Source organism: Halichoerus grypus, chromosome 5 (genome assembly GCF_964656455.1).
Source record: "Halichoerus grypus chromosome 5, mHalGry1.hap1.1, whole genome shotgun sequence".
Lineage (NCBI taxonomy): Eukaryota > Metazoa > Chordata > Mammalia > Carnivora > Phocidae > Halichoerus > Halichoerus grypus.
Window position 1 is genome coordinate 73,966,175 of NC_135716.1, and position 25,022 is coordinate 73,991,196.

The window sequence follows — 25,022 nt, forward strand, 5'->3', positions numbered from 1 at the left end:
ATAAAAAAAACAGAAAACACATTGTTTCCATTCTAGCACTTAGACAAATTTTAAAATTACTATAGTCTTGAATAAGAAAGAGTTTTATTTTTATTAGATGCTGGTACTTGAGAGGAAAGTAGAATGAAAAAAGCAGATGAGCCCCTTCAGGAGAAGGAAGTTAATTCCCTCCCTTACCTTCCACCCTGAGTGTGACCTGCATTTGGTGACTTGCTGCCAAATAATAGAGTATGGGAAGGGTTGGGAGTAATTTTCCAGTGGAGAAATCTGGCAAACATTTCCTTGGCCAGATGATCTATGTCAATATTCACAGTGATAAGTCATGTTGATAGCAAGTCCCCTAAAAAATGGGATGAGGACACTTCTCTGTGGTCTTCCCCCAAACCCACAACTCCAGTCTGAATATGGGGAAATCATCAGACAAATCCTAATAGAGGAACATTCTACAAAATACCCAATCAGTACTCTTCAAAACCCTTAAGGGCATCAAAAATAAGAAAAGTCTGAGAAACTGTCACAGCCAAGAGGAAGCTAAGAAAATGATGACCAAGTGTAATGTGGTATCCTGGATAGGATTCTGGAATAGACATTAGTGAATAAACCAGTGCAATTTAAATGAAGCTCAAAGTTGGGTTAGTAGTAATGTATCAATGTTGGTTTCTTAGTTGTGACCAATGTAACACACTAATGTAAGATGTAAAACTGAGTGAGAGGTATATATAGGAACTCTCAATGACAACTTTGTAACCGTTCTGTAAATCTAAAACTGGATTAGAAAAAAAATCATGTATTTTCTTATACAAAGTATAAAAAGAGAGTTTTATAAAGATAGTGAAGGAGACCCTCCCACTCTCAAGAGCATTAGAGACTAACAGCAAAAATCCTTTATTCTAATTTTACTTCAAAACTTATAGTCTTTGTTTTCTATGATGCAGACACATCACTGGCATTTTTCTTAATATAGGACTTGAGGGATGTAGAGGACAACAAACAAAATTCATGTTAGACCAGGGGAGTGAATAAGAAAGGAGTGGGGCAAGATTTTGGTGAGGGCTCAGCTGGAATTTGGAGGAATGCTAAGAGAAAGAAAAGAACAAGATTGTTATAATAAAGAGATGAAATTTCAAGACTGAATAAAATAAAGCAAAGGAGATGAATCACCATAGTGTGGGGCAACCAGCCCCAGACTAGCTTGGGTATTGAGGGTGGACCAGACCCTCTGGCCCCAAAGTGCTATAGGAAACTGAGATTCTTCTTTTAAGAAATTCATGTGCAGTTCCACTTCACCCTGAGACCCAGTGAAAAGAACAGCAGTTTGTAAAGTACCTAGACTCTATGTGAAGATTTATTAGCTACCCTAAAAACATTGCTGGAGGTGCAGGGGAGAGTTGAACTGGTGGATACAGAGGCACTGATGGACACTGTTTTTGCACTCTCCACCTACCTGGCTAGCACAGGTGAGCAAGCTTGGATGTGCCATCCTCCTGGTGCCTCACTGAGGCAAGCAGGGGTGAGTGGTCATGGCGCAATCCCACCACCTTTCTGAAACCAGTGAGAATGCCCTGCTGCCTATACTCTCCAGCTGCCTAGCCAAAGTCAGCAGGTGTGCACAATCCACACAGGGGACACCCCTTGATTGCCTGGCCCTGGTGGCAAAGGGGCTGGCATTCCTGAGCTCCATGGGAATGTAACAATTAGAAAGACAGTTCTTAACAGGCCACTACTCCCAGGGCACTGACAGACAGCTGACTAAAACACAACTTCAGTATTCCTTTCATAAAGGCATATTAATCTGAAGCTTCAGCTTGAGGGACAACCTTCAGGTTTCCCATACATCTAGAGGCTAAGAAGGCCCTCCTAGGGAACATAGGCAAGGAGACATCATCTTTGTACACCCCTCTGATCTCACTACAGCTTATACACTTGTCTATTTTTTTATAACTGTCACCCAGGGGACATCTCCTGACCTTCTGGTCTGTAGGCCAGCAGCGATGACAGTTCCATGAACTGTATATATTTGCGTACTTTAAAAGCTGCAACCTGAGGGTCTGGCTTCAAATCAACCTGAAACTTGATGTTAAATGAGATTCCTCCTGTTGGAACAGTGACAAATCTTGGCACACCCTCAACAACAGGGTCATATCAAGAATAAATCAAGTGGTTTAAACAATCACAAAAGTTTGAGAGACAACCAAGAGACAGAGCAAGGTTGAATGAGAAGAATCATCACCTATACAAGGCGACTCCTCCAAGACTGAGAGTCGTAGCCATTTCACCTCACACATAGAAATAAACCAGAGAATCCAGCAACATGAGGAAACAGAGAAATGTGTTCCAAATGAAAGAACAAGAACAATGCCAGAAAAATACTTTAATGACATAGAGATAAGTTATCTACCTGGTAAAGGATTCAAAGTAATGGTCATAAAGATGCTCACTAAATTTGGAAGAAGACTGTGTAAACACAGTGAGAATTTCAATAAAGAGATAGAAAATGTTAGAACCAAACAGAAGTCACAGAGCTAAAGAATAAATAACCAAACTGAAAATACACTAGAGGGACTCAACAACAGACTGGATCAAACAGAAGAATGAATCAGTGAGCTGGAAGACAAAACAATGGAACTCACCCAGATAGAGCAGCAAAAAGAAAAAAAAGAACTTTAAAAAATAAAGATAATGTAAGGGACCTGTAGGACATCATCAAGTAGAATACTATTTGAATTATAGGGGTCCCACAAGGAGAAGAAAGAAAGAAGGGGCAGAAAATTTATTTGAAGAAATAATGGGTGCAAACTTCCCTAACCTGAGGAAGGAAACAGACATTCAGGCCCAGGAGGCCCAGAGAGTTCCAAATAAGATGATCACTAAGATAGCCACACCAAGACAAGAAATTATAATTAAAATTTCAAAAGTCAAAAAGAGAATCTTAAAATTAGTAAGAGGAAAACAAATTGTAACGTACAAGGGAAACCCCATGAACCATCAGCCTATTTTTCAACAGAAAGTTTGCGCACCAGAAGGGAGTGGCATTACATATGCAAGGTGCTAAAAGGAAAAAAAAACTTCCAACCAAGAATACATTATCTGGCAAAATTATCATTCAGAATTCCAGACAAACAAAAGCTAGAGGAGTTCATCACTACCAAACTTGCCTTACAAGAAACATTAAAGGCTTTTCTTAAGCTGAATAAAAATAACACTAATTAATAGCAAGAAAACAAATGAAAGTAAAAATCTCTCTAATAAAGGTAATTATATAGTAAAGGAAATATATTAATCACTTAATAAAGCTAGTATAAAGGTTAAAAGACAAAGTAGTAAAATTAGCAAAAGCTACAATTATTAGTTAAGGGGTATGAAAAGTAAAAAAATATATAAAAAGTGACATCAAAATAATAAAACATGGTGGGGGAAGTTAAAATGTAAAATTCTGGAATGAGTTCAAATTTAAGTTGCTACCAACAAAATAGACTGCTATACACATAGGATGATATATGTGAACCTCATGGTAAGCACAAAGCAAAAACTTATGAAACACACAAATGAAAATGAGAAAGGAATCTAAACATAACACTAAAGAAAGTCATCAGACCACAAGCAAAGAGAGAAAAAGCAAGGAACAAAGAGGAACTATGAAAACATCAAGAAGATAATTAACAAAATGGCAATAAGTACATACACATCAGTTATCACTTTTTTTTTTTTTAAAGATTTTATTCATTTATTTGACAGAGAGAGACACAACGAGAGAGGGAACACGAGCAGAGGGAGTGGGAGAGAGAGAAGCAGGCTTCCCGATAAGCAGGGAGCCCGATGTGGAGCTCAATCCCAGGACCCCGGGATCATGACCTGAGCCAAAGGCAGACACTTAACAACTGAGCCACTCAGGCGCCCCTCACTTTAATTGTTAATAGACTAAATTCTCCAATCAAAACATATAGATTGGCTTAATGGATAAAAAGGTTTAAAAAACAGGGGGGAGGAGCAAGATGGCAGAGGTGTAGGAGACCTAAATTTAGTCTGGTCCCAGGAATTCAGCTAGATAGGGATCAAACCATTCTGAACACCTACTAACTCAACAGGAGATCGAAGAAAAGAATAGCAGCAACTTTCTGAACAGAAAAGCCACCACTTTCTGGAAGGTAGGACGTGCGGAGAAGTGAATCCGAGGCAATATTCGGGAAGATAGACGGCGGGGGAGGGGGCCTCTGTCAGCCGCTACTGGTAAGTGATAGAGCTGCAGAGCACAAAATCGGAACTTTTAGAAGTCGGCTCCACTGAGGGACGTTGCTCCAGTGGCTGAGCGGGGGGTGGAACCCTCGCTGGGACAGTATGGTCTCAGGACCCTCGGGGTCACAGAAAGACCGGGGGTGCCTGAGTGCGGCAGAGCTCCCAGGTATTGGAGCAGGGAAGCCGACTGCAGAGACAGAGCCGAGGCTTGGGCTCTCAGCTCGGGGTTGCCATAAACCGTGATCTGCGGCACAGTCGGGCCACTTCTCCTCCAGCAGGGACCCAACAAACGGCAGATCCAGGGAGACTCCCCTTCCTTCCCCAGGAGGAGTGGCACGGGAGCGCACCGCAGGGATCTGATGGGTTTGGAGACTCCGCACGGGGTCAGGTGCCAGAGATAGAAACGCTTGGTCACAGGCCCTGTGAGCATGGAGTGCGGCCGGAGACCGGGGAGATGGGAGTGACTGACTGCTTTTCTCTGGGAGGGCACTGAGGAGAGGGGCCCCGAGTTCTTGGCTCCTCCTGGGCGGAGACTGGGAGGCCGCCATTTTCACTCTCATCCTCCAAAGCTGAACGGAAAGCTTGCAGGGAACAAAGCTCCCCAGAGCAAACCCGAGCAGATTACTTAGCCCAGACCTGGCAAGGGCGTTGCAATTCCCCCTCCAACAAAGACATTTGGGAACCACGGCAACAGGCCCCTCCCCCAGAAGATCCGTGAGAACAGCCAGCCAAGACCAAGTTTACCGATCAATGAGAACGGCAGAACTCCCCCGCTAGGGGAATACTGCACATAGAATTCATGGCTTTTTTTCCCATGATTCTTTAGTCTTTCAAAGTTAATTTTTTTTAACTTTCTTTTACTTTTTCTTTTTTTTTTTTGAATTTTTCTTTTTCACTTTTTCAACTAACATCGTATCAATCCCTTTTTTAAAAAAATCTTTTTTATTTTTCACTCTTAGAGTCACATTCTGTCACTTCATAGTAGTTAACCTTATTTTTGGTATATATATGTAAGTTGTTTTCTCTTTAAAATTTTAGGATACAGTTTATTCTAACAGACCAAAATATACCTAAATCTCTAGGGTATGGCTTTGTTCTAGTCTCCTGCCTGATCACATTCTCTCCACCCCCCCTCTTTTTTTAAATCCTCTTCTTTCTTTTTTCAACCAACTTCTTATCATCAATTCCTTTTATAAGATCTTCTACAATTTTCATCTTTAAAGTCATATTCCATCCCTTCATTGTATTAACTCTTATTTTTGTACATATATATGTTTTTCTTTCTTTAAAATTTTGGGAGGCATTTTCTTCTAACAGACCAAAATACACCCAAAATCTAGTGTATGGCTCTGATCTATGCACCAGCCTGATCATATTTGATCATATTCTGGTTTTTTGTTTGTTTGTTTGTTTGTTTTTATCTTTTTCTTTTTCTTGTTTTTTCTTTTTACTTTCTTTCCCTTTCTTCCCCCCCCCCCCCCCCCGGTTTCAGGTCTCTTTTGATTTGTTTAGTGTATATTTTTCTGGGGACGTTGTTACCCTGTTAGCATTTTGTTCTCTCATTCATCTATTCTCCTCTGGACAAAATGACAAGATGGAAAAAATACCTCAAAAAAAAAGAACAAAAGGCAGTACCGACTGCCAGAGACCAAATCAATACGGATATTGGTAAGATGTCAGAACTAGATTTCAGAATGATGATTTTATTTTATTTTATTTTATTTTTTTAAAGATTTTATTTATTCATGAGAGACAGAGAGAGGGAGAGGCACAGGCAGAGGGAGAAGCAGGCTCCCCGACGAGCTGGGAGCCCAATGCAGAACTCGATCCCAGGACCCTGGGATCATGACCTGAGCCAAAGGCAGATGCTTATCCACTGAGCCACCCAGGCATCCCCAGAATGATGATTTTAAAGATACTAGCAGGGCTTGAAAAAGGCATGGAAGATATTAGAGAAATCCTTTCTGGAGAAATAAAAGAACTAAAATCTAACCAAGTCAAAATCAAAAAGGCTATTAATGGGGTGCAATACAAAATGGAGGCTCTAACTGCTAGGATAAATGAGGCAGAATAGAGAATTTGTGATATAGAAGACCAAATGATGGAAAATAAAGAAGCTGAGAAAAAGAGAGATAAATAACTACTGGATAATGAGGGCAGAATTCGAGAAGTAAGTGATACCCTAAGATGAAACAATATGGATAATTGGGATCCCAGAAGAAGAAGAAAGACAGAGAGGGGCAGAGGGCATATTGGAGGAAATTATAGCAGAAAACTTCCCTAATTTGGGGAAGGAAACAGGCATCAAAATCCAGGAGGCACAGAGAACCCCCCTCAAAATCAATAAAAATAGGTCAACACCCCGACATCTAATAGTAAAACTTATGAGTCTCAGAGACAAAGAGAAAATCCTGAAAGCAGCTCAGGAGAAGAGATATGTAACCTGCAATGGTAGAAACATTAGATTGGAACAGACCTATCCACAGAGACCTGGCAGGCCAGGAAGGACTGGCATGATATATTCAGAACACTAAATGAGAAAAATATGCAGCCAAGAATACTACATCCAGCTAGGCTGTCACTGAAAATAGAAGGAGAGATAAAAAGCTTCCAGGACAAACAAAAACTAAAGGAATTTGCAAACACAAAACCAGCCCTACAAGAAATATTGAAAGGGGTCCTCTAAGCAAAGAGAGAGCCCAAAACTAACATAGACCAGAAAGGAATAGAGACAATATACAGTAACAGTCACCTTGCAGGTAATACAATGGCACTAAATTCATATCTTTCAATAGTTATCTTGAATGTAAATGGGCTAAATGCCCCAATCAAAAGACACAGGCTATCAGATTGGATAAAAAACCAAGACCCATCAGTATGCTGTCTGCAAGAGACTCATTTTAGACCCAAAGACACCCCAGATTGAAAGTGAGGGGTGGAAAACCATTTACCATGCTAATGGACACCAAAAGAAAGCTGGGGTGGCAATCCTTATATCAGACAAATTAGATTTTAAACCAAAGACTATAATAAGAGATGAGGAAGGACACTTATATCCTACTTCAAGGGTCTATCCAACAAGAAGATCTAACAATTGTAAATCTCTATGCCCCTAACATGGGAGCAGCCAGTTATATAAGCCAATTAATAACAAAAGCAAAGAAACACATCGACAACAATACAATAATAGTAGGGGACTTTAACAGCCCCCTCACTGAAATGGACAGATCATCTAAGCAAAAGATCAACAAGGAAATAAAGACTTTAAATGACACACTGGACCAAATGGACTTCACAGATCTATTCAGAACATTCCATCCCAAAGCAACAGAATACACATTCTTCTCTAGTGTCCATGGAACATTCTCCAGAATAGATCACATCCTAGGTCACAAATCAGGTCTTAACCGGTACCAAAAGATTGGGATCATTTCCTGCCTATTTTCAGACCACAATGCTTTGAAACTAGAACTCAGTCACAAGAGGAAAGGTGGAAAGAACTCAAATACATGGAGGCTAAAGAGCATCCTACTAAAGAATGAATGGGTCAACCAGGAAATTAAAGAAGAATTAAAAAAATTTATGGAAACAAATGAAAATGAAAACACAACTGTTCAAAATCTCAGGGATGTAGCAAAGGTGGTCCTAAGAGGAAAGTATATAGCAATACAAGCCTTTCTCAAGAAACAAGGAAGGTCTCAAATACACAACCTAACCCTACACCTAAAGGAGCTGGAGAAAGAACAGCAAATAAAGCCTAAACCCAGCAGAAGAGAAATAATAAAGATCAGAGCAAAAATCAATGAAATAGAAACCAAAAGAACAGTAGAACAGATCAACGAAACTAGGAGCTGGTTCTTTGAAAGAATTAACAAGATTGATAACCCCCTGGCCAGACTTATCAAAAAGAAAAGAGAAATGGCCCAAATAAATAAAATCATGAATGGAAGAGGAGAGATCACAACCAACACCAAAGAAATACAAACAATTATAAGGACATATTATGAGCAACTCTATGCCAGCAAATTAGATAATCTGGAAGAAATGGATGCATTCCTAGAGATGTATCAACTACCAAAACTGAACCAGGAAGAAATAGAAAACCTGAACACACCTATAACCACTAATGAAATGGAAGCAGTCATCAACAATCTCCCAACAAACAAAAGCCCAGGGCCAGATGGCTTCCCAGGGGAATTCTACCAAACAATTAAAGAAGAATTAATACCTATTCTTCTGAAACTGTTCCAAAAAATAGAAATGGAACGAAAACTTCCAAATTCATTTCATAAGGCCACCATTACCTTGATCCCAAAACCAGACAAAGACCTCATCAAAAAGGAGAATTACAGACCAATATCCTTGATGAACATGGATGCAAAAATTCTCACCAAAAATACTAGCCAATAGGGTCCAACAGTACATTAAAAGGATTATTCACCACGACCAAGTGGGATTTATCCCTGGGGTGCAAGGTTGGTTCAACATCTGCAAATCAATCAATGTGGTACAATACATTAATAAAAGAAAGAAGAAGAACCATATGATCCTCTCAATAGATGCAGAAAAAGCATTTGACAAAGTACAGCACCCTTTCTTGATCAAAACTCTTCAGAGTATAGGGACAGAGGGTACATACCTCAATAACATAAAAGCCATCTATGAAAAACCCACAGCAGATATTATTCTCAATGGGGAAAAAATGAGAGCTTTCCCCCTAAGGTGAGGAACATGGCAGGGATGTCCACTATCAGCACTGTTATTCAACATAGTACTAGAAGTCCTAGTCTCAGCAATCAGACAACAGAAAGAAATAAAAGGCATCTGAATTGGCAAAGAAGTCAAACTCTCACTCTTTGCAGATGATATGATACTTTATGTGGAAAACCCAAAAGCCACCCCAAACTGCTAGAACTCATACAGGAATTCAGGAAAATGGCAGGATATAAAATCAATGCAAGAAATCAGTGGCATTCCTATACACCAACAACAAGACAGAAGAAAGAGAAATTAAGGAGTCGATCCCATTTACAATTGCACCCAAAACCATAAGATACCTAGGAATAAATCTAACCAAAGAGGTAAAGAATCTGTACTCAGAAAACTATAAAATACTCATGAAAGAAATTGAGGAAGACACAAAGAAGTGGAAAAACGTTCCATGCTCATGGATTAGAAGAACAAATATTGTGAAGATGTCAATGCTACCTAGAGCAATCTATACATTTAATGCAATCCCTATCAAAATACCATCCACTTTTTTCAAAGAAATGGAACAAATAATCCTAAAATTTGTATGGAACCAGAAAAGACCCCAAATAGCCAGAAGAATATTGAAAAAGAAAAGCAAAGCTGGTGGCATCACAATTCCAGACTTCAAGCTCTATTACAAAGCTGTCACCATCAAGATAGTATGGTACTGGCACAAAAAACAGACACATAGATCAATGGAACAGAATAGAGAGCCCAGAAATGTACCCGCAACTCTATTGTCAACTAATCTTCAACAAAGCAGGAAAGAATGTCCCATGGAAAAAAGACAGTCTCTTTAACAAATGGTGTTGGGAAAATTGGACAGCCACATGCAGAAATAGAAACTGGACCATTTCCTTACACCACACACAAAAATAGACTCAAAATGGATGAAAGACCAAATGTGAGACAGGAGTCCATCACAATCCTAAAGGAGAACATAAGCAGCAACCTCTTCAACCTCAGCCGCAGCAACTTCTTCCTAGAAACATCGCCAAAGGCAAGGGAAGCAAGGGCAAAAATGAACTATTGGGACTTCATCAAGATATGAAGCTTTTGCACAGCAAAAGAAACAGTCAACAAAACCAAAAGACAAGTGACAGAATGGGAGAAGATATTTGCAAATGACATATCAGATAAAGGGCTAGTATCCAAAATCTGTAAAGAACTTATCAAACTCAACACCCAAAGAACAAATGATCCAATCAAGAAATGGGCAGAAGACATGAACAGACATTTTTCCAAAGAAGACATCCAAATGGCCAACAGACACATGAAAAAGTGCTCAAAATCGCTCGGCATCAGGGGAATCCAAATCAAAACCTCAATGAGAGACCACCTCACACCAGTCAGAATGGCTAAAATTAACAAGTCAGGAAATGAGAGTTGTTGGCAGGGATGTGGAGAAAGGGGAACCCTCCTACACTGTTGGTGGGAATGCAAGCTGGTGCAGCCACTCTGGAAAACTGTATGGAGGTTCCTGAAAAAGTTGAAAATAGAGCTACCCTATGACCTAGCAATTGCACTACTGGATATTTACCCCAAAGATACAAATGTAGGGATCTGAAGGGGTACGTGCAGCCCGATGTTTATAGCAGCAATGTCCACAATAGCCAAACTATGGAAAGGGCCAAGATGTCCATCGACAGATGAATGGATAAAGAAGATGTGGTATATATATACAATGTAATATTATGCAGCCATCAAAAGGAATCAAATCTTGCCATTTGCAATGATGTGGATGGAACTGGAGGGTATTATGCTGAACCAAATAAGTCAATCAGAGAAACACATGTATCATATGACCTCACTGATATGAGGAATTCTTAATCTCAGGAAACAAGCTGAGTGTTGCTGGAGTGGTGGGGAATGGGAGGGATGGGGTGGCTGGGTGATAGACATTGGGAAGGGTATGTGCTATGGTGAGCTGTGAATTGTGTAAGACTGTTGAATCACAGACCTGTACCTCTGAAATAAATAATACATTAAATGTTAAAAAAAAAAAAAAAAAAAAGAAGGGCGCCTGGGTGGTTCAGATGGTTAAGTGTCTGCCTTCGGCTCAGGTCATGATCCTAGGGTCCTGGGATCGAGTCCTGCATGGGGCTCCCTGCTAGGCGGGGAGCCTGCTTCTCCCTCTGCCTCTGCCTCTCTCTCTCTCTCTGACTTTCATGAATAAATACATAAAACATTAAAAAAAAAAGAAGAAGAAGAAGAAGAAGATAGCAGGAAGGGAAGAATGAAGGGGGGGAAATCAGAGGGGTAGATGAACCATCAGAGACTGTGGACTCTGAGAAACAAACTGAGGGTTCTAGAGGGGAGGGGCGTGGGGGAATGGGTTAGCCTGGTGATTGGTATTAAAGAAGGCATGTACTGCATGGAGCACTGGGTGTTATACGCAAACAATGAATCATGGAACACTACAACAAAAACTAATGATGTAATATATGGTGATTAACATAACATAATAAAAAAAATTCCCTTATTAAAAAAAAAGTTTAAAAAACAAAACAAACAAAAAACAAAAAAAACCAAGGCATATCTATGTACTGCCTAAAAGAAACTCCCTTAATGGTAGGACATGCAAAGATTGAAGGTAAATGGATGTGAATGGAAACAGAAAGCTGGAGTAGCTATACTTATATCAGACAAGACAGACTTAAAAGACTGTAATAAAAGACAAAGAGGGGGGCATTTTTTAATAATAAAGCAGTCAATCCAGCAAAAACATATAACATTTACAAATATATATGCACCTAACATAGGACCACCAAAATATGTAAAGCAAATATTAAATGACCAAAGGGAAAAATTGACAGCAATACAATAATAATAGGAGAAGCAGCTTAAGTTTTCATCAATGGATGAATGGATAAAAAAGGTAAACACCCCCTCACCCCCTACCCCATGCCCACACACACACTAAAAATCAACCATAAAAAAGAAAGGAATCTAGCCATTTGCAACAACATGGATGGACCTTGAGAGAATTATGCTAAGTAAAATACGTCAGACAGAGAAAGACAAATACTATATCATCTCTCTTATATGTGGAACCTAAAAAACAAAACAAAACCTAGACCCATAGATGCAGAGACTAGTTTGGTGGTTACCACGGGGGATAGGGTTTGAGGGTGGAATGGGTGAAGCTGATCAAAAAGTACTAACTTCCACTTATAGGGGCGCCTGGGTGGCTCAGTCATTAAGCGTCTGCCTTTGGTTCAGGTTATGATCTCATGGTCCTGGGATGGAGCCCCGCCTCGGGTTCCCTCCTCAGCAGGAAGCCTGTTTCTCCTTCTCCCACTCCCCCTGCTTGTGTTCCCTCTCTCGCTGTGTCTCTCTGTGTCAAATAAATAAATAAAATCTTAAAAAAAAACTTCTACTTATAAAATAAGTAAGGCATGGGGATGTAATGTATAGCATGGCAAACATAGTCAATAATATTGTACTAACTCTGTATGGTGACAGATGGTAACTAAATGTATTGTGATGATTATGTCAAATAACTATGTTGTGTATCTAAAACTAGTATGATGTATGTCAATTATATCTGAATAAAAAATAAAAAAAATAAAAATTGCTTGATGATCTTTGAAGAGACCATAGGGTGGCCAAAGGATTAACTAACTATGCCCAGGTTGTTCAATATCATGTGTGGCTTGTGACAAAAACTCATATAGGAACAAAAGACCCTCAGTTTTTGAAAATAATACTACTTCAGAACTCAAAATAAAAACAAACAAAAAATGTCACCAGAAAGCCACTTGAGTTAAATAGGATTCTCTCATTTCTTTACTAAAATTTTAACTTAGGGACACCTGGGTGGCTCAGTTTGTTGCACGTTCTACTCTTGATTTTGGCTCAGGTCGTGATCTCAGGGCTATGAGATCCAGCCCCTTGTTGGGCTCCATGCTCTGTGGTGAGTCTGCTGGAGATTCTCCCTCTCCCACTACCCCTCCTCCCCCAAACAAATAAATAAAATCTTTAAAAAATAAAATAAAATTTTAACTTATTTGGAATCCTACATAAATTTCATGAGCTCAGATTATCCCTCTACTTTAAGATCTTTTTCCCTGAGAAAGAAAGATTTAATTTTTGATGACATCTAATGTGCTTTGGATTGTTAAAAAATGGTGGCCACTTGAGTCAGGAACAGCCTAAATGATGAATACAGATGCAGAGGGCCTTATTAGACTGACAGATAGATGGTCTACAAAGACAAGCCTCCAGTACTAAGTGAATAGGCATTTTTGGAGAGCTGAGAACAAATTCCTATAAGTCAAAAAACCTCCTATTTCTGGTATGGAACACTACTAGTATGGAACACTTTTTTGGAAAGAATATTTAGCTTGATGTCATGGCACTGGACTGACACCAGGAATCAGTCTAATGTGGGCTTGATAAGAGCACAGATGTATATCAAAGTGAATATTATGTTTGACCATCTTTAGTTTTACCATTACATAAAAGAAAAGGTCTTAAAGGCTGCAGGCAGTTCAGAGAAGCATTATTAAAAAGAAACAGAAAGAGTAAAAATATTCTACAGTGACCCTGGAGCCAAAAGAAACACTTCATTGTTATTTTTATGAAATATAGGTGATAAACAGTGGCTCTTTGTCTTATTGTCTTCATATTTTCCTTATTTTAAAGTCTTATATTTATTCATATTAAGAATATACAATATGAGCTATGAAATTTAAATATCCAAGAGTTAAAATTAATTATTGTCAGTAAGGACAGAAATCTGAAAAATTGTTAAATTTTCTCACACATATCATTTAATCAGTCCTACTATCAAATACTACTTCTTGCCTCTGTTAACTAGTCCTATCGTTTTGTGTAAATAATAGCATGAATGTAACAGAAAGTAATGATACAGAAAAACATAATTTTATTTATTTATTTTTTTTATTTTTTGAGAGAGAGAGAGTGCACACATGTGAGTAGGGGAGGCGCAGAAGGAGAGAGAGAATCCCAAGCAGGCTCCACACCCAGCACAGAGCCCTATGTGGGGCTTGAATGCAGGACCCCAAGATCACGACGTGAAATAGAGAGTCAGATGCTCAACTGACTGAGCCACACATGCATCCCAAAAAACATAATTTTAAATGGACATCTATTTTTCATATTTTATATTAAAGCAATAACACATGTATACAATTCTTCGTCAATAAGAGTGTCCTTCCTTACAAGAGACAGAAAGGACACACAGAAACACAGAGGAAAAGGCAACATGGGAAGGAAGATGTTGGAGTGATGTGGCCATAAGCCAACGATTGCCAGGAGGCACCAGAAGCTAGATGAGGCAAGAAAGGATCCTCCTATGGAGACTTCTGAGGGGACATAGCCCTGCAAAGCTTTTCCTTTCTTTTTCTTGCTTTTCTTTTTTCTTTTTCTCTTTTCTTTTCCTTTGCAAATGTGCAAAAACATATTTGGTCAAATGTGCATCACACTCTGTGGACCAGTAAGTGCAAGAGGCTAAAAGAAAATTAATTCCGGGGCCCCTGGGTGGCTCAGTGAGTTAAGTGACTGACTCTTGATTTTGGCTCAGGTCATGATCTCAGGGTCAGACTTCTGCCCTCCAGAACTATGAGGATCAATTTCTGTTATTTTAAGCCACCCACCCTGTGGTAAATTGTTAGGGCAGCCCTAGGAAAGCAGTATACACATCTACCAAAAATATGCAGGGATGGGGTCATAATGATGTAATCATATTGCTATCTGCTTTTTTGGATTCATCATGAATTTGTTTTTGTTCCCCTCATTCCAGGTGTCAGAACCTGGAATTAATTTTTTCTTCCTCCCTCCCTCCCTTCTTCCTTCCTTCCTTCCTTCCTTCCTTGCTTCCTTCCTTCCTTCCTTTTACAGAGAGAGGGAGTGTGAATGTGGAAGGAGCGGCAAAGGGAGAGGGAGAGAGAGAGAGAATCTTAAACAGGCGCTCAATTTCACCACCCTGAGATCATGACCTGAGCTGAATTCAAGAGTCAGATGTCTGCTTAACTGACTTCGCCATCCTTATTTTATCTAGTACCAAGCATTTTCAGATCTATTTTGTGGTCCTTTAAGGTTGGAAAAATGTTTTTACATGAAGTAATCCCTACCTATGTTTTATAGAATGGTAAGAAATCATATCTTTAATGAAAGTAATTTTGTATAAAAAAGTAACATGTAAAATATACTTTGATGATCAACTGAAGGGAAGGTATTGTTGTCCTTTAACACATTTATAGACTTCGTTCATATGTTTTTATTATACCCTTCCCTCTCCCTCTCCTTTCCTTCTTTCTTTGCCTCTCCGTTTTCTTTTCTTTTTGCACCTTCAGATAATCTAGTGAAGTTATGTGATGCTGTGTTGACCTGGCTCAATGGAAGTCATACTCCATTTTAAAATTTTGTCTTCTAATTGTCCTGGGTACCAAGTAAAATGATTTTTGAACCCCAGTGATAATTTCCTTCATAGAAAAGTTACTGAAGTAAAAAAAACTAAGAAATAGGAAATTAATAATATTATTAAAATAAATAAAAGAGTATTTTTAAAAGTTTTTATTTAAATTTCAGTTAGTTAACATACAGTGTAATATTAGTTTCAAGTGTACAATTTAGTGATTCAACACGTCCATACATCACCTGGTGCTCATCACAAGTGCATTCATTAATCCCCATCACACATCCTCCCACCATCTCCCCCTTGTTAACCACCATTTTGTTCTTTATAGTTAAGAGTCAGCTTCTTGGTTTGCCAAGAGAGTATTTTTAATAAAAATACAAAACTGGAATTTTAATAAAGAAGTAACATCAATAGTTTAAAAAAAATACTGACTTTGAAATACACTACTAAGTTGAATCTAATTCTGATTCATGATTAAACAAAAATATAGATCAATTGAATTCAAATTCAACAAAATCAATCTCCTTAAATTCTTCCTATTTTTTGTCTGTCACTGTCCTGCATGGTTCTGAAAATACAGAAATTTAAGTTTCTTTTTTTTTTTTAATTTATTTTAAGTAGGCTTCATACCCAATGTGGGGCTTGAACTCAGAATCCTGAGATTAAGAATCACATGTTCGGGGCACCTGGGTGGCTCAGATGGTTAAACATCTGCCTTGGGCTGAGGCCATGATCCCAGGGTCCTGGGATCAAGCCTCGTGGAGCCTGCTTCTCCCTCTCCCCTCTGTTCCTGCTCTCTCTCACTACTTCTCTCTCTCTCTCTTACTCTCTCTCTCTCTCAAATAAATAAATAAAATCTTTAAAACTTAAAAAAAAAGAATCACATGCTTTAATGACTGAGCCAAACAGGCACCCTAGAAGTTTCAATTTCATAACCAAGAGATAGTCTAATGAGACTGAAGCATCTCTGCCCTGGGAGCCAAGAAAGCTGGGTTCTAAATGCTGTATAGACCAGGATCACCTTTTTTTTTTTTTTTTTTTTGTGGCTATAGTATTTTGGGATCTTGTTTAATAGAGAAAGAAGTGGATACAAGGTCTGGATCACAGAAACATAGGAGACTTCTGTGATGTCATTTTTCTAGCCAGCTTCATGGGGACAAGGTTTTTTGTTCGTTTAAAAGATTTTATTCACTTATTTAGAGAGAAAGCATATGAGTGGGAGGAGGGGCAGAGGAAGAGGGAGAGAGAATCTCCAGCAGACTCCACACTGAATGTGGAGCCCAAGGAGGGGCTTGAACTCACAACCCTGTGAAAATGACCTGAGCCGAAACCAAGAGTCAGAGGCTTAACCGACTGAACCATGCTGCTGCTCCTCATGGGGACAAGGTTTTGATGGTCTCCAACATCAGTCAAGTAAATAGTTTGGCCAAGGCTTTCACCCACTGCAATATTTCCTCATCCTTTTCTAGTCTAGACTGACTCTCTCTTTGCCCTCCCTGCAGTTGCCTCTCATTGCCACAATGCACATCTGAATAGCAGCAACTTGAACATTATTAGGAGAAACTACAAGTGTAACTTTTACTGCCAACTCTGCATTGGAAAACTCATCCCATATTCTTCTCATAAGTGCTTGTCATCAATACCCAAAGTAGAAATGTGTACAGTGGATCTGGTCTTATTTCACACTTTGGAACCAAGGGACGTTACACTAGCTATCTTATCCTTCAATCCCCCATACTCAGAATCTAAGAGACATACAAAGTCCAAATATGTAAAGATGAAGGCATGATCTTGTACAACAAAACAAGGTACAGGTTATCAACAGTTGGTCTTAACCAATAAAGAAGGAAATACAGAAAAATGAAATGCTAACCCATACCTAGTGTTCAAGAACAGAGGAGTAAGTACTAACCAAGCATGTGCTGGTTAGTATGGCTCCACATCATTCAGTCCAGATCATCACCAATTCTGGCCAGAGTTCCTTTACCAGTCCCCTCTCTGACACTTGTTATATGGTTAACTTGAACCATGTCCTCTCACCTTGTAGGTTCTACTCCACTTATGTGACCATGAGGGAGGTACTCTCAGTGTTTTGTGTATCCCACTTTTCATTTCATGCAGCACCTACCTGAGAGGGATTTTTCTGGGGAACCAGAAATGATGCAGTAGCTCTGTCTTCTAAGATCTATTACTTCTAGAAACTGGCATGTCTTGTTGACCAGGAGCTGATCATCATGCACGTAGTACAAATCACCACTAAGCATGGTCTGAGTTTTTAAAATCAGTTACTCCATTAATTCAACAAACATTGCATGCATACTTTCTAATTATCTGCAAGTGTGATCTGTGTAGCAGTCTGCAGGATGTGAGGATAGTGGTGCCTTGTGAGCCCAGATTTTAGGGCCCAACTGGCCATGATTTCATTTTGGACTGGAATTCTGGGTGGTTCCCCTTGGAAATGTTGCTTCTGTGAACAACATCTTTTGAGCTCAGTTTCCTCACCTGAAAATAAATTGGAGATACTACAGCTTCTTTGTGTGATGGCTGTGAAACTGCTATAAAAATTAGAGCCAATATCAACAATTATGGATAGTAACTTTATCTATCTATCATCTATCTATCTATCTATCTATCTATCTATCTATCTATCTATCTATCATCTATCATCCATCTATATCTATCTATCATCTATCATCTATCATCTATCATCTATCTATCTATCTATCTATCTATCTATCTATCTATCTATCATCATCATCATCATCTATCTATCATCTGTCATCTATCTATCTATCTATCTATCTATCTATCTATCTATCTATATATCTATCATCTATCTTTCTATCTATCTACCAGGGGCCAGATTTAGTGTGTGTGGAAACCTGGCCCCTGATAGATAAGCATAAAAAGTGGAGGATATTTGAATCATTCTTTCAAAAAGCTTTAAGTCTAGTATGGCAAACACACATAAATACTAGTAACATAGGATGAAAAATTTATTAGTGATACATATAAGATAGAATCAGGATTCATAGTAGTATATAATTAACTCTCTGGAATCAGGGATGACTTTGCAGAGGAGATGATGTTTGATGAGGGTTCCTAAATAATTAGTAGGAATTCATCAGGCAAGCAGAGGAGGGAAGTGCATTCCATGCAAAGCTAGCAGAATTTCTAAGAGTAAAGAGGCATGAAATATTATACCATATTTGCTTAACTATATGCAATTAAATTTCACAAAAAGATAAGGATATAGGGACAAGAGAATTTTCAAAACCATGGATCTAAATGGAATAAATTCAAGATGGCTAGTGAAAAATGGGTCTACTAAAACTTTCTTGTAAAATATATGTTTCTGGTATTGGTATGAGTGAATTCTGTTCCATGGTGCTTGCTCCCCACTACTGTCAGTCGTCCTGTAGATTGGCTCCCTGGGCTTCCGTCATTCAAAGAGAATGTAGAAAGCAGGTCCTGAAGTGCCCAGAGACCCCATGTTCACCTCTCATCTCCTCCTCACGAATCACTTTGGCATCAGGAGCTCCCTTTGAAGTCTGAGAGAGTACTGGGCCCTGTTCCAGAGGCTGCTGATTTCCTTTTTCCTAATTAAGTTTCCAAGTTCCTTGAGAAAGAGTATTATAGCAAACTGAGGTGATTCATGCATGCCTCAGAAAATATGAATGTGTGGAAGGCAGTGGAAATGGGAACTCCCTATTGTTTGTCTAATAAAACTGGAAGTAATTGAAAAACCCAGTGGCTTTACATTTCAACTTAACTTATTCATAAATTATATGTAGATTTAAATTGTTCTTAAGTATTCTGATAAAAAGACATGACTAAACATAAAAATTAAAATGGGAAATGCTGAAATAATTCTCTTTTCTCTCATACTTAAGTTTACATACATTTAAAAAAAATAAGCAAAAACACCCAACACTCTTCCAGAATTATAATAGGTATTTAATGTTTTAATGGTTCTGCTGCTTCCAAAATGCTCTAGTGGTATGTTATGGATAAATTGTGGAAACTTAATAAACTACTTGTCAGGAAGAATAAAGGTGTGATAATCTTTTACACAAAGAATCTCAGAAGAATTTGAATTCAATTGAATTAAATTGAATCATGACAAATTTTTTAAGTTGATGATAAACAGACTTTAGTGAGTAAAACATCCACCAAAATATATAGATGTTATTTTGGACATTGAGCAAATCTTAAGGAATTGCATACATATATTCAGAACGTACAGAAGATTGATGTGAATAATTAAATTAAATAGCATAAAAAAGTCTAGCAATATAATTTCTCTACTCCAACGCAGTTTTTATTTTCTAAATTTATAAAGGTTAGGTCTAACCGTCTGCTTCACATAGGCACAAGAACAAAAAGAATTGTAGTCTCCCATGAAATAATTCTCAGAAGGCAGATTCAGATGGGACACTTGGTTCACTTAACTGTGCAAGAGACTTGCAATGGATATTAAAGCGCCCCGAAGAACTCAAAAGTTCATGGGGCGCCTGGGTGGCTCAGTCGTTAAGTGTCTGCCTTCGGCTCAGGTCATGATCCCAGCGTCCTGGGATCGAGCCCCACATCGGGCTCTCTGCTCCGCGGGAAGCCTGCTTCTCCTTCTCCCACTCCCCCTGCTTGTGTTCCCTCTCTCGCTGTGTCTCTCTCTGTCAAATAAATAAATAAAATCTTTAAAAATAAAAAAAATAAAAAAAACCTGCTTTAAAAAAAAAAAAAAAAAAAAGAACTCAAAAGTTCCCAGACTTGATTCCTGAGCAAGTGTCCCATCGTGTCTTCGACACAAGTATGTTTCTGAATAGGCAAGTTATACACAAAATGGACATGTGCTTTATTCGCACAGGTTCCAGTTCTGGTTGAGCTGGTTGTCATTGAGTCCAAGGGCACAGAGGTCAGTTGGGCTTTGTTTTTGGCAAGATAGGATTAGGTTTCCTGCTTGGGGGGAGTCACCTGACTTCTCTGAATCAAGAAAATAGGGAGTCGAGGGGCGCCTGGGTGGCTCAGTTGGTTAAGCAGCTGCCTTCGGCTCAGGTCATGATCCCAGGGTCCTGGGATCGAGCCCCGCATCGGGCTCCCTGCTCGCCGGGGAGCCTGCTTCTCCCTCTCCCTCCGCCTGCCTCTCTGCCTACTTGTTCTCTCTATCTCTCTGTCAAATAAATAAATAAAATCTTTAAAAAAAAAAAAAAAGAAAATAGGGAGTCGACAGCTTTTTTCATAGGTGATAGGCGTAGGTACAAGAAATACTTCGTGGGGAGGAAGAGGATCTGGCCAGAGGGGGAGTGAGGGAAGTCGAGAATTTTTACTGCCGTGGTTCTAGGATTAACAGAGGGAATAGAGATAAGCGCTAGACTCCTGAATGTTGTGTTGCACTTGAACCCTGAAAAGAACACTATTGATCATCAAAATTAGCTGAAGCCCTGGAGGTACCTGCTTATACCAAAGTGTTCTTGCCAAGCCATTCTGAAGGATAGTTATGCTTCCAAGTGTGTCAGAAACATAGGTATAGAGACCTGGAAGAGATGCAGAATGTGAAGAAGAGGATGATGATCTTCACTCAAGAATATTGTATTGATTACCATGCAGCTAGCCACTAATTGGAGTCCCCTGGGGTCTCAGGGCAGAATTTCTTGCTCTTGGCCACCAATGAAAGGGCACGTCAACTCAAAAAAATAGGATTTGGCTATGGTTGTGCTTTCCAAAGAAGTAAGTCAGATGAAACCAATGAGTGAAATGGACTTGTATTTTGAGATTTTAAAAACAAAGAACACAAGTACACTACTTAGCTTGTGTTGAAAGCACACTGTAAAAATCATTGAAGGCATCCATATCATAGAACAAATTATTGACAAAATTTCACCGTTAAGAAACTTTGAGTAGTATTCATTTTTTATTATATTGGTAACAACTGTAATATATCCAAAGTGGTGTATTCAAGTGTGTATTGTTGGGAAAGACTCAATTGAACAAAACTCAATACCTTGTGGCATCCTACCCATCCTCTAAATGTTATGGACAACAGAGGTAACAACTTTCTTCTAGAGTAATGATAGCCAAAGGAGACAGGATCAAAGTTATCAGAACTAACTCAATAAATACTTGTCAGTATAAAAATACTTTCTTATTCCTCTATAGACCTTTTTACCCTAATGAATTTTAAAATATCCTATTTGTTTCCTGACTTACATGGATTTTTTTGGAGCAATTTATTTACTAAAAGTACCTCAGTTAAATATGTATACACATATGTGACTATGTACCTACCTATACAGAATCTCCTGTATTAAATATCTGTATGAAGTGTTAGAAATTTTGAAAGTAGAAAGAGAAATGTCCTTTTTTTTTGTTAAAATTGGATACCCCATTCTTCAGTTTGTGCCTTCTGTTCCTTTTTCAGATAAATCCTTTCTAGTTATTCACTCAGCTGTTCTTCCCAGCACTCCATTCACATAAGCAACTTGGGAATTACTCTCCTCTTGAAAAGCCTAGAGCTATAATTCCCAGCATAGTCTCTAAAATCAGAGAGGGCAGTTGGCAGCCTCACTACTTGATCAAAATAAAAAAAAAAATATTTGAAAGGGTTTAAAGGTCAAAATACATTCTCCATGTTGTTGATCCACAATGGATGAGCACACTGATCAGAGGTGAAGGCTAGCTTCCCCTCCCCCAAAGGTAATACAGCCACAAAAGGAAAGTATTCTTTATCAGTAGTGGAAAACAAATGGATTAGTTAGGGCTTATGTATGCCTGAAAATCAAATATGGTATTAAAGAAAATTAATATTACACACAATTAATGGAAAAGCACGGTAATGAAACAGAGCACATCGCTAGTCACAATGAGGTGGTTTAGGATAATGAATATTGATACCAAATAACCAGACTATACTCCCGGGATTGGAGTTAAAATCGGTTCCAGGCCCTACTGTAACAGTACAAAAGGAAATTTTATTTCTGAAGAACTAATATTATGTCATTATTTGCCTAGTTGGATTCTCTCAGGAACCACTTGAATTATTACTTTTTGGGACACAGAGAAACAAAGATAAACTTCTAAGAGGACTGTATGGTTTTCTGTTGGGAAATATGGTAGAGCCTATAGAACATGGTCAGTAAATAATCACTCCTGAATCTGATTTTTTAAAAACAAAAAGATTTTATTTCAATTCTGAAATTAGCATCATCGTAACATATAGACTTTGTGTTAAATAACTACTGTGAAGATAAGACAAATCAGGAAAAACATTTGGCTTACAAGGAAACATCAAGAGAGCTTGGGCAATATCAGGATCTGGATCTGACATTTGAAGGCTCCCATGTGTAGGTAGAATTAAGACTTTTCAGGTTCATTTTTCTAGTTAATTTTCTCCAACCTCTATACTTTTTATTTCTGATCATAGCAGGAGGCAGATGCCAAATCTTATAAGAAAGGCTGTTCACAGGGTATTTCTAGCCTGTCTGAAAATAGGAAGTGCTAGAAATTTCATAAGGAAGTCAGTTCTTGTTAGCTTTCGGATTCAATTTTTGCAGACCAAAGTGATTTGGATAATTAAAGTCTGGGATAAAACAATAAAATCATAATTATTAGCAAAGGTAGTGCTAATCAATGTGAGGAGGCAGTAGAGTGTAATGAAAGACCACTGGACCATGGATTAAGAAACCAGGAATTTCTTTTAAGTCTGAAATTTGCCATGAGATCTTGGACAAAACATTTAACTTCTCTTAGGCTCAATTTTGCAATCTTTAAGATGAGGAGTTTAGACTAAACCATGGTTCATATATTTAACTGCATAATAGTTTATTCAAAATAAATATTATGCGGATATCAAATAGTAAAAATGGATAAAAATGGAAACACTCTTTGAAGAGAGGACATTGTCACATAGTATGTGTTCAGTAAATTCTTCTTGAATGACTCTCAAACTCCTTTAAGAGGCAAGTGGGGAACTCCATAGAATATCTCGGCTAAATTATTTATGAAAATTTGAATAAGCAGTTAAGGCCTTTCTGACATAGAAATATCCAAAGAGAAAGAGAGAAACCTTGGGAAAATTACTGCTAAAACGGAGTACATGTATGATCTTTCTTAGATAACTAGAAGGTTGCAGCCATTGGCATGCTTTGGTTGCCAGAAATAGAAAGCATGATGCAAACTGATTTGAGCAAATTGAGTAATATACTGGCTAATTCAATTAATCATAGTAGACCTAGCTTCAAGACAGGCTTAATCCAGAGGTCTCCGGTTGTTAAGCTTAGGCTTTCTTTCTCTGCTTTTCCTCAGCATCATCTTCCTCTGTGTGTGCTCATTATCTCTGGACAAACGCCCTTCTTGGTAGTATCATAACTGCAGTTCAGACCTTAAATCTATAGCACACTATGCAGATAAATAAACTACCTCTTCTCTGGTAGCCCCCAAAGAAGAAAGAGGCAGTTTCTTTCCCAGAGGCCCCTCAGTAAGCATTTCAGTCTTATTGGCCTAAATTGTAACACGTGTTCATCCATAGAAAATCCCAGAGGGATGGAACACAGTGATGGACCTAAGTCAAGGCTCACCCATTCAGTGGGGCATGAGGGCAATCCCACCCAAAGGATGCAGCTGGAAATTTATAGAAAGAGAAGAAAGAAAGGCCTTTCAACAAATGTGCAGTCCAGTTCAGCTACTAACATTACTAATTTAATGCATCACCATGTTTCTCCATATAGAGCAAGTGAAGGATTTTTTTGGAAAAAAAAATGTATGCCCACATCTGATCAATACTCTCTCGTGTCATCTTATTAAAAGTCACATGGACCATGAGCTGTTGGGTGGAAGAACAGGGTCTTAATTCAAAGAATTGAATAGGAGCTAACTTGCGTGTATCAAAAATATACACAGACCACAAATTCACAGCACAAGTCTTTATTTGTTCTTTATTTACACATCATTCTAGCAAAGTACTTAGTATTGCACATGAATGGATTACATATTAAAGAGCTTTAAATTTACAATGTTATTAATGTATTGTTTTGATATTCTTCATAAATAATTAGGGGACCCCCATAATTTCATGTGAAGAAAACTGGGAAATAAAATTAGCACTTACTGGAAAAAAGAGAAGTACATGGAGAATAAACGTTGGGAAAAAATAAGAGCAGATTCACTGGCAAAGCCTCATGACAAGGAGCTCATTGACATCACTCCATCAATCACCTGCGTGGGGGAGAGAGAACACATGCTTGCCTCAGGTACAGCCCAGCATAAATCCAAGAGGCAGTTAGTAAACATGCTCACTAATTGTAAGGACTAATCCCCACTTTTTCTGAAACCCAATCAGCCTGCTCATGCCCTGAAGATGAACTAAATTGCGATTTTTAGTCACACTGGAAAAAATCACCGGTTGCTGTCTAAGACTTTATCCAAACCACACATGCAAGAGATAACCCATTGAAAACCTGCCTTTTGCTCCCAGTTTTATTAGGTGCTGTGAGAAAATCTAAGGGAGAGTTGAAATGTGAAGAGCTTTATTTTATTTTTTTGCAAATATGGTATGTTTGGTGTAAAATTCTACTGCAGAAATAAATATCTGGCTCTTTGAAGATATTAATTGGTCTCATTATGTAAGAGAATGGCAGGTACTGATATGGGAATTGCTGTT